Source organism: Myiozetetes cayanensis, unplaced genomic scaffold (assembly GCF_022539395.1).
Source record: "Myiozetetes cayanensis isolate MyiCay16 unplaced genomic scaffold, myiCay2020 scf44, whole genome shotgun sequence".
NCBI classification, from domain to species: domain Eukaryota; kingdom Metazoa; phylum Chordata; class Aves; order Passeriformes; family Tyrannidae; genus Myiozetetes; species Myiozetetes cayanensis.
Window position 1 is genome coordinate 283622 of NW_026087676.1, and position 11235 is coordinate 294856.

The 11235-nt window shown below is 60.4% G+C and overlaps 1 protein-coding gene across 2 annotated transcripts in view; it reads right to left on the minus strand.

Annotated features, from left to right (window-relative positions):
• Positions 1-10921, minus strand: part of SRCIN1 (SRC kinase signaling inhibitor 1) — a 64797-nt gene extending 53876 nt beyond the window's left edge. Inside the window, exons 1-2 of one of the 2 annotated variants that reach the window (XM_050330773.1) lie at positions 10575-10921; positions 947-1009 (exon numbers count right to left, since the gene is read on the minus strand). The gene's annotated coding sequence lies outside the window, so the exon portion shown is untranslated. The remainder of the gene's footprint in view (positions 1-946; positions 1010-10574) is intronic. The other variant, XM_050330772.1, reaches the window with a different exon arrangement.
• Positions 10922-11235: the final 314 nt, after the last annotated feature.

Below are 11235 nucleotides of genomic sequence, written 5' to 3' on the forward strand. Positions count from 1 at the left end.
GGTCACGATGCGGGAGCTGCTGCCAAGGCTTTACAGCCTCTGGCTCACTGGGGTCAAACTGGGTGAGCAGAAGGGTCTTTTCTGCTCTGAGAAGATCCCACAAGCCCAACAAGCTTCATCCCGCTCCCCCATGCCCGCTTTGGGACTGTGTGCTCATTACAACTCAACAAGGAAACACCTTTCCTGAAGGCTGGTGTTTTCCTGATCACCTGGGCCAGGACTGACGGGTGCCACTGCTGCTCCTCTTAGGATTATTTTATCTAGGAGCTGCTGCCCTGACTGGCATGGCTCTGGTGAACTCCTCAGCCTCCCCAAAAAGAACTGCTGAAGTCTCTGCAGAGACTCCAGAGCAATCCCTGGCAATGGGAACACCCAGCCCATTAGAGGCCGACAGATGCCACCGAAATACATTCTATTATTATGACAGACCCAGCAGGAGCTGCTGCTGAGCAGATTCCACCACACTTCCCCTCTCACAGCTTCCCTAAGCCAGCCACACTTCCACAGGCAGCTCCTGGGGAAGGCACCTGCCTCTCCACCTCACCCCCAGAGGGCCAACATCTCCCTCTCATTCCCCTCTGGAAGGTTTTTCCTCCCAATCCCAACGAGGAAAACCTCAAACCTTGCAAACTCCTTTTGGTGTGGAGAGGGAGCTGATCCTTCCAGGAGCACCAGGGACCCCTCCAGGAGCAAGCACCACCCCCTGGCTCCACAAACCCATTCCCTTCCTGCAAGGAGGGCGGGAGCTGAAGCCTCAATCATCGATGCAAAGCAGAAACCAGGCAGCACCCTCCTATAAACACCCAAAAAAAACGAGCTACAGGTGCTGCCCTCACCCTCCACGGTCCCTGAGGGTGGGAGAGGGTCGGGGAGGGAGCAAACATGGAACATGGAAACAAGCAGGGTGGGGGGAAGGACCCTGCCGGCCCCCGGCCCCGGTACTGACCTGGAGACTTTAAACAGAGGGAACAGAGTCCTGGCTTCTTCCCTCCTGCAATTCGATCGAGCCCTGGTTAGGGACAGGAAAGGAGGAGATTCATGAATGAACGCGGTCCAGGTGGGAATGTTTGCCAGGGATGGAGGGGAATAAACAAATAAATCAGAGCAAGCAAACACATCATAAATCTGAAACAAAAGAGCAGCAGCAGGAAGGGTTTGAGAGTGAAACGTGGCGTGGACAGCGATGGGGAGCTGGGCTGTGCCCTCCCTCCGAGGGGCAGCCCCCTCTGCCCCATGGACACAGCATCCCTGGGGGTTTGTTCCCACGTGCAGGGAGGGGAACATCCCACACACGGGTGGCAAACAGCCCCCAAAACACCCCACTCCCGTCGTGGGGATCAGGCTCCAGCCCTGGGTGGGTGTTTGTCGGGCATGGAAGAGCAAGGATCGGAGTATGTGGATTTACTGTGGGGTTTTTTCCCCCAGAATGAGCCAGACTGGACCTTTTTGTCCTGAGTGAAGTTGCACAACCTCGTTGTGCCCCGGTTTGTGGGGTCCTGCCAGATCCCAGCGGGGCAACGGCGGCTCCAAAACCTTGGCACCGAACTACCCTTCCCACCCCCAGCTCAGGGGAGGGAAGAGGGGCTGCACAGGGCTCACCTCCCCCTCTGCCCCGCGAGTCCAGATCCTCAAACATCCCCCCTACACTGGGGCAGTGCCTGGATGGCAGAAAAACAGCCCAGAGCTGCCTTGAGCCTTTGTTTTTAGGGACACGGGGTGGTGTTCTCCTCGCCCCTGTGCCTGGAGGAGCGGGGTGACAAGGGCAGGGCCAGCAGGGGACACAGAGCTTGTTGCCCACAAGGATCCCTTTCTTTGCCAGAGGGAGAAGCTGCTCCAGGCTCATCAGTCACGCCCACGGCCGAGGGACATCTGTCCCCTCACCCCAGCCTGGCCTTGCTCCTCGTGTCCTCACCCCCAGTCAGTTCTGCCAGGGCTGGTTCAGCCTCAGGGTGAGGGCAGGCAGCTGGGGGGGCTCTGTGTGGCCAGCAAAAAGCAGGAGAAAAATGGGAGGAGGGGGTGAAAAGCATTTCTAACCCCTGCATGGCTGCAATCCCAAAAAAAACACCAGCACTGAGGGACTCAGCATCCCTTGGAATGCTCCCAGGCTCCACCAAGGCCTGTTATCCCTGGATTTGGGTGGGTTTTCACCCTCGGACTCAAGCAGAGGGATATTTTGGTTGGGAAAGTGCAGCCCCCTCAGGGCTGCTGAGACTCCACAGCCACTTGTATCCCTGCAGATCAGGGCGTGGATTCACAGGCTGCTGGTTCGGGAGCGGATTTCACGCCCAGTGTGAGTAAATAATCTTAAAGGCACAATGGCAGGGAGACAAAAAGCGCAAAATATAAGTGGAAAATCCTTCCGAAATGCACTTTATTCCTTTGTTTTGATAATTGCAGATCGGGTTTAATTATTTATGCCGTATTTTGTAACGTGCCGGGAAACACTCCGGAGCGAACCTGCAAGAATATCCTTCCTCTCCCTGGCTCATAACGAGACCTGAGTGACAAAATACAGGTTTTCTGGTGGAAACAGAAAAAGGAGGGGGCAAAATGTGGCTCTCCGACCTCATCCTCAGCATTTTCTTGGCGTTGAGGGGAGGAGGAGGCTGGGGGTGTTTCCAGCTGGCATCCTGGCTCCTGGTTTTGATCTCTGCTTCACCTGCCTGTCTCTGGGCCAAGGACTTGCCCTGGGAGCACCTTGGCTTCCCCACGTGTGGAAGGGAGATAAGAGACTCGCTGTCACAGAGAGCTGGGGCTGACAGCTGGAAAGAGCTAATTATTATCTGCAGAGCACCACAGCCTCCCCGGAGTTGTTTTGGCTGAGATACCGAGTCACGAGGCAGCCAAACACTCGCTCAAGGTCCTGCCACATCCCAGGATCCTGGGGATCCTGCCCTGAGCCCCCGGGATTCAGCAGGAATGGGGACCCTTATTTGCTTTGGCACGAGGGAAGCCTCGAGGGAGCAGCACAAGAGCCCTGGTCCCCACCCGAGGGACCTCCCGGGTGGGGAAGGTGCTGTTTCACACCTCCAAGCCTGAGCAGCTCACGTGGGAGGCACAAACCAGAGGCGTGGATGGAGCTGGGAGCCCGGGGGGAGCAGCCCCGGGGTGGATTCCCAGCTTTCTGCAGGGCAGGGAGAGAAGGAGGGCAGGGAAGGCACCGTCTCGGTGTCCTTGAGTGTCCTTTAGAGGCTTCGCTTTTCACGCAGTGCAGCGGAAAGGCTGAAAATCCCAAACTGCTCCTGCCTTTGATTCCCATCACCACGGAGAGAGTTGAAAGGAAGCAGCGAAGGCGAGAGAAAGGAGGAGGCGGGAGGGAAGGGAGAGGGAGGCAGGGAGCAGGTGTGGGGGGGAAAGGGGCACTGCCAGCCCCCTTCATCCCACCCAGACCTGGAGAGCAGGGCCCTTCTGAGAGAACAAGAGGTGCCCAAGAGCCTCCTGCTCTCACCCAGGCAGCTCCACGAGCCACGGAGGGAGGAGAGGGCAGAGGGTGCTCCCAGCCTGGCAATGCCAGGGCAGGGCAGCGGGCAGGGCTGGTGACACAGCTCCACAGTGTTGAGTCTGGGCAATGTGTTTGCAATGAGCCATATAATGTTTTTCAGATTACGCCGGGATCATTAATCCTCCCGAAACGAGACAGATCCCGCCGCTGCCACGGGCACTGCCTGTTGCACGTCCCTGCTGCCTCCACCCCGCTGCCTTCTGCTGGCAGGGGGGCCATGGAGGTGAGACCCCTCCACGGCCCTGCCACCCCCTCCCACACCGGACCCCTGTGCCTCAACGTGGTGGGATGGAGGAGGATCACGGCCCCGCAGCTCCCACTGCGTCTCCTCTCCGCTTCCCTCCTTGATCCCTGGCCCCGACAGCCCTGATCCAGGTTGGATCTGCCCCACACCAAGCTCATGCTCCTCCTCACCCCACCCACCTCCCCCTCACGGGTCCCCAGGCCTGCTGGATGCTGGAGCTGTGCCCCAGCTCCACGGGGGCAAAAATAATCTGGGAAGCAAAAGTGATCCAACCCAGCCCCGGCAGCACCAGGGAGGAGGCGGCGTCACCCCAGGCCACCCTGCCCTCCTCCCTATGGGAAGCATCACAGCGCTCAGGAGCCATCAAGATCCGGCCCCGGCAGAGCAGCTTGGAATGCTGTCATCCTTGGGAAGTGGGAAGTGGGTCTAGGAGGTCACTGCAAAGGGGAAAAGGCACGTGCTGGCCGGAGCAGGGCAGGGGATGAACACGGGGCGGGAGCAGCTCCAGCCCCGCCACCTCCCCACGCTCCTTCCCGCAGATCCAACTCTAATTGCGGGAGGGAGGGGCTGTATTTTTCCGTGCAGGAAGATCCAAAGTGACACTTTTCCCTTTCTCTTTTCGGCATGCAGGAGAGGGAGGGAGAGAGAGAGCTGGTTCATTAACATAAAAACCACCGAGCCAAATAAAAACCCTGAGCGCCGTGACAGCATCCCCGCAAATAACACGGGAGAGGGGAATTTATTCCTCTCCAGCTCTGCCCTTGCCAAGCTCCACGGCGGCAGGAAAGTCAACTGGCAGGTGGTTGTTTCACACCCTCTTGCTGCGCCGCCTCCGAGCCGCTGGCAGATGGATGGGATCGGGATTGAGAGCCCCGGCTCCGGCCCCTGCAGCCAAGGGATGCTTGGGAAGAGCAGCAGCGGGACTGCAGCCCCCGGGAAGGCTGGCAGAGGGGTGGGCAAGGCCAGGGGCTGGTCAGTGGGAGCAGGGGTTTCTCTCTAAGGCAGCGTTGTCTCCACACATCCAAAAATGTCAGGGCGCCAGGGCAGGGTCGCTGTGGAGCTTCTGGGGATGGGTGAGTGCCACGAGGCTGCCTGCAGGCTGGAGAGACCCATCTGCTCCATGCTCACCGGTTCTGTGGGAATTTGGCTTGTGGAAGTGCACGTGGCCTGTGGTGCCACGCCTGGGATCCAGCTGGAGCAAGAGATCCAACTGCCCCCAGCCAGGCCCCTGCACATCCCTTCCCTCCCTGCACATCACTGCATTCCCCTCTCCACCTTCATCTCTTCTGCCTCCTCCTCCTGCCTTCCCCACAGGGCCTATGAGGCACCTGCACTGGGAAAGGCATCCCCCCAAAACCCCATCCCGGCTCTCGATTCCTCCCTCCTGCTCCCGAAACAGGCTGCCAGCTGCCTCCAAGCTCAGCTGGGTACAGGATCCAAACCTCCATCCTTCTGCACTTGGTCTCATTTCAGCTCAAAATATCCCATTAAGACAAAAAAAACCCATGAAACACGGACCAGGCACCGCAACCTCTTCTCCAACCCTTCTCTCCGGGAGTCCAGCTGGGAGCTGCAGCATCCCTTCCCCTCTTGGCCATCCCTGCCTCCCACAGGTAATTAAGCCAATTAACAAGAGCCACTGACCATAAGGTTTGGATGCCCAGAATCCCAGGATGCTCACGAGGAAAACATTGGGTGCTTTGGGAAAGAGAAGATGGGGGAAAATTCCAGCAGCTCAGGAGCCAAACGCTGTTTTCCCATCGTGGTGGCTGCAGGGAGGTGGGGTCTGAGCCACAGCATTCCCTGGGGCTGGGAGACAACCCCTGGAATTCCACGGGGCTGCAGCCCCAGAGGAAGAGCTGCAGCTCAGGGAAGGGCAGGAGGAGGCTCAGGCTGCAGGACAGGAGCCACAAATCCAGACAGCTCCTGAAACATGGAGGCTTTTAACAGGCTGTGATTGAAACAGATAAACTGGAGGTGCAGGAGACCTGACAACACCACCCAAGGCTGCCAGGAGCTTGGCTGGAGCAGGGAAGTGCTGCACTCCAGGGAGGCCTCACCTCCACCCACACATCCTTTTTTTGGCTGTCCCTTTGCAAGGTCTGAGCACTTTCATGTGCCATGGAGTGACCCAAGCCAGGGGACGGGGTCTGGAAGAGAAGCTGTTCCCAGTGTGGAGCTGGAATGCAGATGCTACATTTCCCAGCCTGGAGCTATTAGCTGTTCTAGGAGCCCAAATGCATCATCTTCCTTCGCAATCAGAACATTTCAGCAGAGGGGGCAAAAACACAAACAAACCATAAGTGTTTGTGTCCCCCCCCTTCCTCTTCCTCCCACCCCCATCCAGCCCTCTCCATCAGCCCCTTCTGTTGGTGATGAATTTAAAAAAAAAAAAAAATTAAAAATCCATCATTTGCATTTATTCTGAAAGTGGAAACCGTGCAGGGGGAGGGAAAAAATAAAAACAGCTGACAGCGAAGTTTCATTATCCCCATCGGGCGGAGAGGAGCAAATCAGTAATTTTTTAACCGGCATTGAAGCTCCTTTGCTGAGAGAGCCCTCGAGCCTCGGTGCACCTGCAGGCTGGCACAGCCAGGAGGGGGGTTAATGAGGCCCTTGGATGGCACTGAGCACAGCTGATGGTGCCAGTACACCCGAGATCCTCGTGGGGCTGAGCTGGGCCCTCCCCAAATCCACGCGAGCTGCTGCGGCTGCGGGAGATGGAGCCCATCTGGGGGGCCTGGGGGATGAGACCCCACTGGCACGGCCCCACAGTGGGGTTCAGGCCTCCCCAGGTGGTGCCAACAGGGTTGTTTGAGCTTTGTGAATCTGATAATTCCTCAAAGCTCGGCCAAGCAGCCTCCACGCTCACCCCCAGGGAGCCCGGGCCAGGCGTTTTGGACAATCAGGGGATTATTTGGGCTCAAAGGACCTTAAAGATCATCCAGTTCTGCCCCCCTGCCGTGGGCAAGGACACCTCCCACTAGGCCAGCTTAGTCAGAGCCCCATTTCTCACGTCCCCCACCCAGAGGTGATTTAATAACAAAGGTGATAGTTCCAAAAATTTGACCACAGCTGCTGGGAAAGGGCCAACCCAGGAGAGAGCTGGGGATGGAAGAGCTTCCCAGCCACAGGGGTGGCACCAGTGGGAGTCTCCATCCTTCTTGTGCCTCTCCTCCAGCCAGCACCGCCCTTCCCAAGCTCAGCCCCCCAGGACTGTGGGTGCTGGCCCCCATCAGGCCACTTTGATGGAGGTCCAGGACCTCCAAGGCAGAAGCTAAATTATAGGAATGCTACTCCACCAAGGGGACACAACATCCAGGGACGACCCCCAGCACCAGAGACGGAGCAAAATGTTGGAGAACTCACTCCTCCCAGGAGCAGGGACCACGGCACAGCACCCATCCTGCTCCCCATTTGCACCCCACGGCTTCCCAAACCCCACTGCACCCTTGAGCCTCTCCAAAACAACCCCTCCAGCCAACATGCTCTGCTGCCCAACATGCTTGGAAAGCAAATCTCAACAGCAGGAGCCTCAGTGGGTTTGTCCATGCACTCAGCACCTTGGGGACACCCAGGATCACTGTGCTTGGAAAAGACCTCCCAGCCCACCCAGTCCACCCTGTGCCCGACCCCCACCTTGTCACTGAGTGCCACATCCAGGCCTTCCTTGGGCACCTCCAGGGGTGGGGACTCCAAACCTCCCTGGGCAGCCCCTGCCAATGCTGAACAACCCCTTCCATAAAGAAATTCCTCCTGATGTCCCACCTGCCCCTCCCCTGGCACAGCTGAGGCCGTTCCCTCTCCTCCTGTCCCTGTTCCCTGGGAGCAGAGCCCGACGACCCCCCCCCGGCTGCCCCCTCCTGTCAGGGAGTTTCAGAGCCAGAAGGTCCCCCCTGAGACCTCCTTTTCTCCAGGTTGAGCCCCCCCAGCTCCCTCAGCCCCTCCTGTGCTCCAGCTCCTTCCCAGCTCCATTCCCTTCCCTGCCCACGCTCCCACATCCCTTCCCCTCCTCTCCTGCCCCCGGGAGGCCACAGCCAGCCTGGTCCTGTCCGTCCCCCTCCCTGCACACCAGCCCTGGCTGTGTGGGGGTGCTCCCACAGCCCCAGGCCGTGCTCTGTGCCATGGGACACGGCTCACACGTGTCCCAGGCGTGTCCCTGGGGGGGCAGAGGCAGCACCGCGTGCCCCGGCGGGGATCGATGCGCGGCAACGACGAGGATCGATGGCTCTAATTAAACCCTGCCCTGCCCCTCCTGCCCTGCAGATGTGCCAGGGAGGGGGTCTCTCAGCCCCATGGCGGTGACCAGGGGGCACAGACGGTGGCAGGGCAGCTCTGAGCCAGGTCCCTCTTAGAGCCAAGGGAAGCCAAGGCCACCCTGTTCCCATGGAAAGGTTGGGAAGGGAGGGGAAGGGAGAGAACAGAGAGGCAGGCACGGGTGGGTGTTTCCCACCAGGCTGGTGGGGTGAGCTCCAGGCCAGGGAGGGAAGGATGCAGAGGGAAGGGGACAACGTGGGGGGACAGACATGTCCTCCACACCAGTGTGGGGGTGTCCAGCCAGAAAGGAGCAGGTTCATGAGGCAGGAACACACCCACCCCAGCACAGCAGAGGGATTCCTTTATCCCTCTTTCCATGAAGGGAAAAACCACATTCTGGGGGAGATACGTGGTTTTGCTGAGTGGAGGGACCAGGACTGAGCCTGGCACCAACATTAACCCCCCCCAGCATGACCCCACCACCTCCCAGTCCAGTGCAATCACCACACCAGTTCTCAGCCAGAGCCACCCAGGGTGCCCCCCCCTTTCCCATTCCATCCCACCTCTCCAGGAGGGGAACGAGCATCTTCCAGACCCCAAACAGGACATTCCATGAAAAAACAAGCAGAGTGAGCATCCCACCCTGCTGGGAGGGGAGGGACAGCTCCTGACAAAGACCAAACCTCCCTTCATGCAGAGGCACCAGCCCTGTGCCAGCCCTGCCAGGCCCGGGGCTCCTCACCCTCTGCCCGCTCCCTGTGGGACCAGACAGGGCTCCTGTCAGGAGCACAGAGCCACTTCCACAGGCGGGGGTGAACGCTGGCGGCGTCGGGGGGGCAGTCTGGTGGGAGATAATTAGCACATCGGAAATGCATTCCTCATTAAAATGAGGGAAGAGCCACGGCTGGGGCTGAAGAGACCGTGTGGCTTCAGGCAGCTTGTGGAGGGGGGAGGGACACTGCCCTGAACCCCGGGATGCGTTGGGGGAGGAGGGGGGGTCTGCACAGCAGCCCCCTCTTTCCCAGCAGTGCTCCCTGTGAGAGCCACGGAGCAACCAGAGGGGCTGCAAAGCCCCTGCACCCCTCCCCAGGATCCAGGTGCTGGCAGACGTCGGGCAAGTTTGGGGTCCCTGAGACTGACCCAGCTACAGGGAAGGGCTGAACCCCCTGCCTGGAGGCAGCATAGGAAACATCCACCCCCCAGCTGCGACCCCTCCATCTCCATCCTCCAGCGGGAGGCGGTGGGATGTGACACCCTCCCCCCCCCCATCCCTGAGACCCCTGGGAAGGGGCGTAGCTCCCGAGGGCCCCGCGGCCGTGCCGGGTGGCATTCCCGGATCCCAGCACTGCCAAACCCAACTTCCCTGGGAGTTGGGTGCTGGCACCAGGCAGCAGCAGAGGGTGGGTGGGAGGGTGGGTGGGCACACGCGGGGGCCGAAGCATCGCCACTCCCCAGCCTGTGTGAGCACAGCCCGGGCGAACACGGCGAGAACAAAGAGGGGAGAGGCTGCGGGGCGAAGGCTGAGCTCCCCGCGGCGAGGGCAGACAAAGGGACCCCCACCCTCGGCGGAGAAACCCCGCCAGCGTCCCTGTCACCCACCGGGGCTGGCACGGGGCAGGGCAGCGCTGGCGGCTGCATCACACACGCGTGTGCACACCCACCCACCCGCACACCCACCCTGCTCCCGCGGGGGCAACAGACCGCGCCGGGGGGCTCCCCTGCGGCCCCCGAACACGCGGGGAGCATCCCGGCCGTGGCACAGGGCGGGCAACCTCCGGAGTTATTTTAAGTTTCCCTCCCCGACGCCTCCCCCCACGCCCCAGCCCAGCCCGGGATGCGCCAGATTTTTTTTTTTTTTTTCTCCTCCCGCAAAGGATGCTGAAAATATCTCCCAAGGGGCGACCTGCAGCCCCGTGGCTTGTCCTACCCTTTGTGTCTCGGCAGAGGCTGGGGGGGGAAGGAAAGAGGGGAGGCAGCAGGTAGGGGAGAGCCCGCAGCCTCCCTCCTCGCCCATCTGTCTGCTCAAGAAAGGAAATCCAGAGCCCGGCAGCACCAGCCCGGCTCGGTCAGCAAAACATCCCATTTAACGCCCAGCGCTGCGAGCGGGAACAGCCATCGGCACAACCAACGATTCCTTCGAGCCCCCCGCCCCCAGACCCCCAGCGCTCCCCTATTTCTAAGACAGCGGCTCTCCAGCTACTTTGTCCCTTCGCAGCCACCCCCGACAACGAACAACCCCAAAAAGCAGCATCACCACCGGCGTCACCTCAGCACCCCAAGCCCACCCATCCCCTGGGCGGGGGGAGCCGCCCGGGGTGGGGTGGGGGGGTCACCGCATCCCAGTGCCTGACACACACACACACACACCCCCCGCGGAGCGCCACCACCCCACACACCCCCTTCGTGGGTGTCAACCCCCAGCCACCAAAACTCCGGCACCGGCAGCAACGATTACCCCCTCCACACCCAAATCTCCCCCCTCCCCTCCCCCCGGGCACCATCACCGCTGCCCCCCGGCCGCATGGGAGGGGGGGGAGGGAGGCAAAAAAACCACACGAATAAAAAAAATACCTGCTACTTAAGAATGGATGCACATAGTGAGAGTGACATGCCTTGAGAGGGTGTATTCCCCATTTCTGCTCGCCTCTGCTCGCTCCTTTTTTCCTTTTTTTTGGGTTTTTTTTTGTTGTTGTTGTTTTTTTTTCCTCCTCCTCCCGTGGATGGGGCTCGGGCCCTGCCGAGCGCTGGGATGCGGGAGCGGGAGCCGCGTGCCGGGGTGTGTGTTGTGTGTGCGCGGGGGGGATCGCGCAGCTCCGCGCTCTACAAAGGAACAAATGGGAAAAACACATTAGCTCATGATAGATTAATGTGCGGGGAGACGGCTCCCCTCTCTCTCTCTCTCTCTCCGCTCCCTCTTAAAGGCCCCCTACGTTTTAGCCGGTGATAGGGCGGCCCAGCCCCCGGTGCCGGCAGCGATCCCGGGTGGCACGTTCTTGTCACCGGCGGCCGTCACCTGCTGCCGGCGGAAGAGGCAGCCGGGCCCAGGGGAGGGCACAGGTGATGGGGAGGGAGGAGCGACACCGGCAGACAGGATATGGGGGACGGCTGGGTGGGGAAGGTTGGAAGGGACCATCGTGGGGGGTCACCCGGGCCGGCGGGACCCACGGCCAGCATGAGGAGCCGCCGGTGGAACGGCGTCTGTGCCGCTCTCCAGTGGCATCCCTCCTGCCCA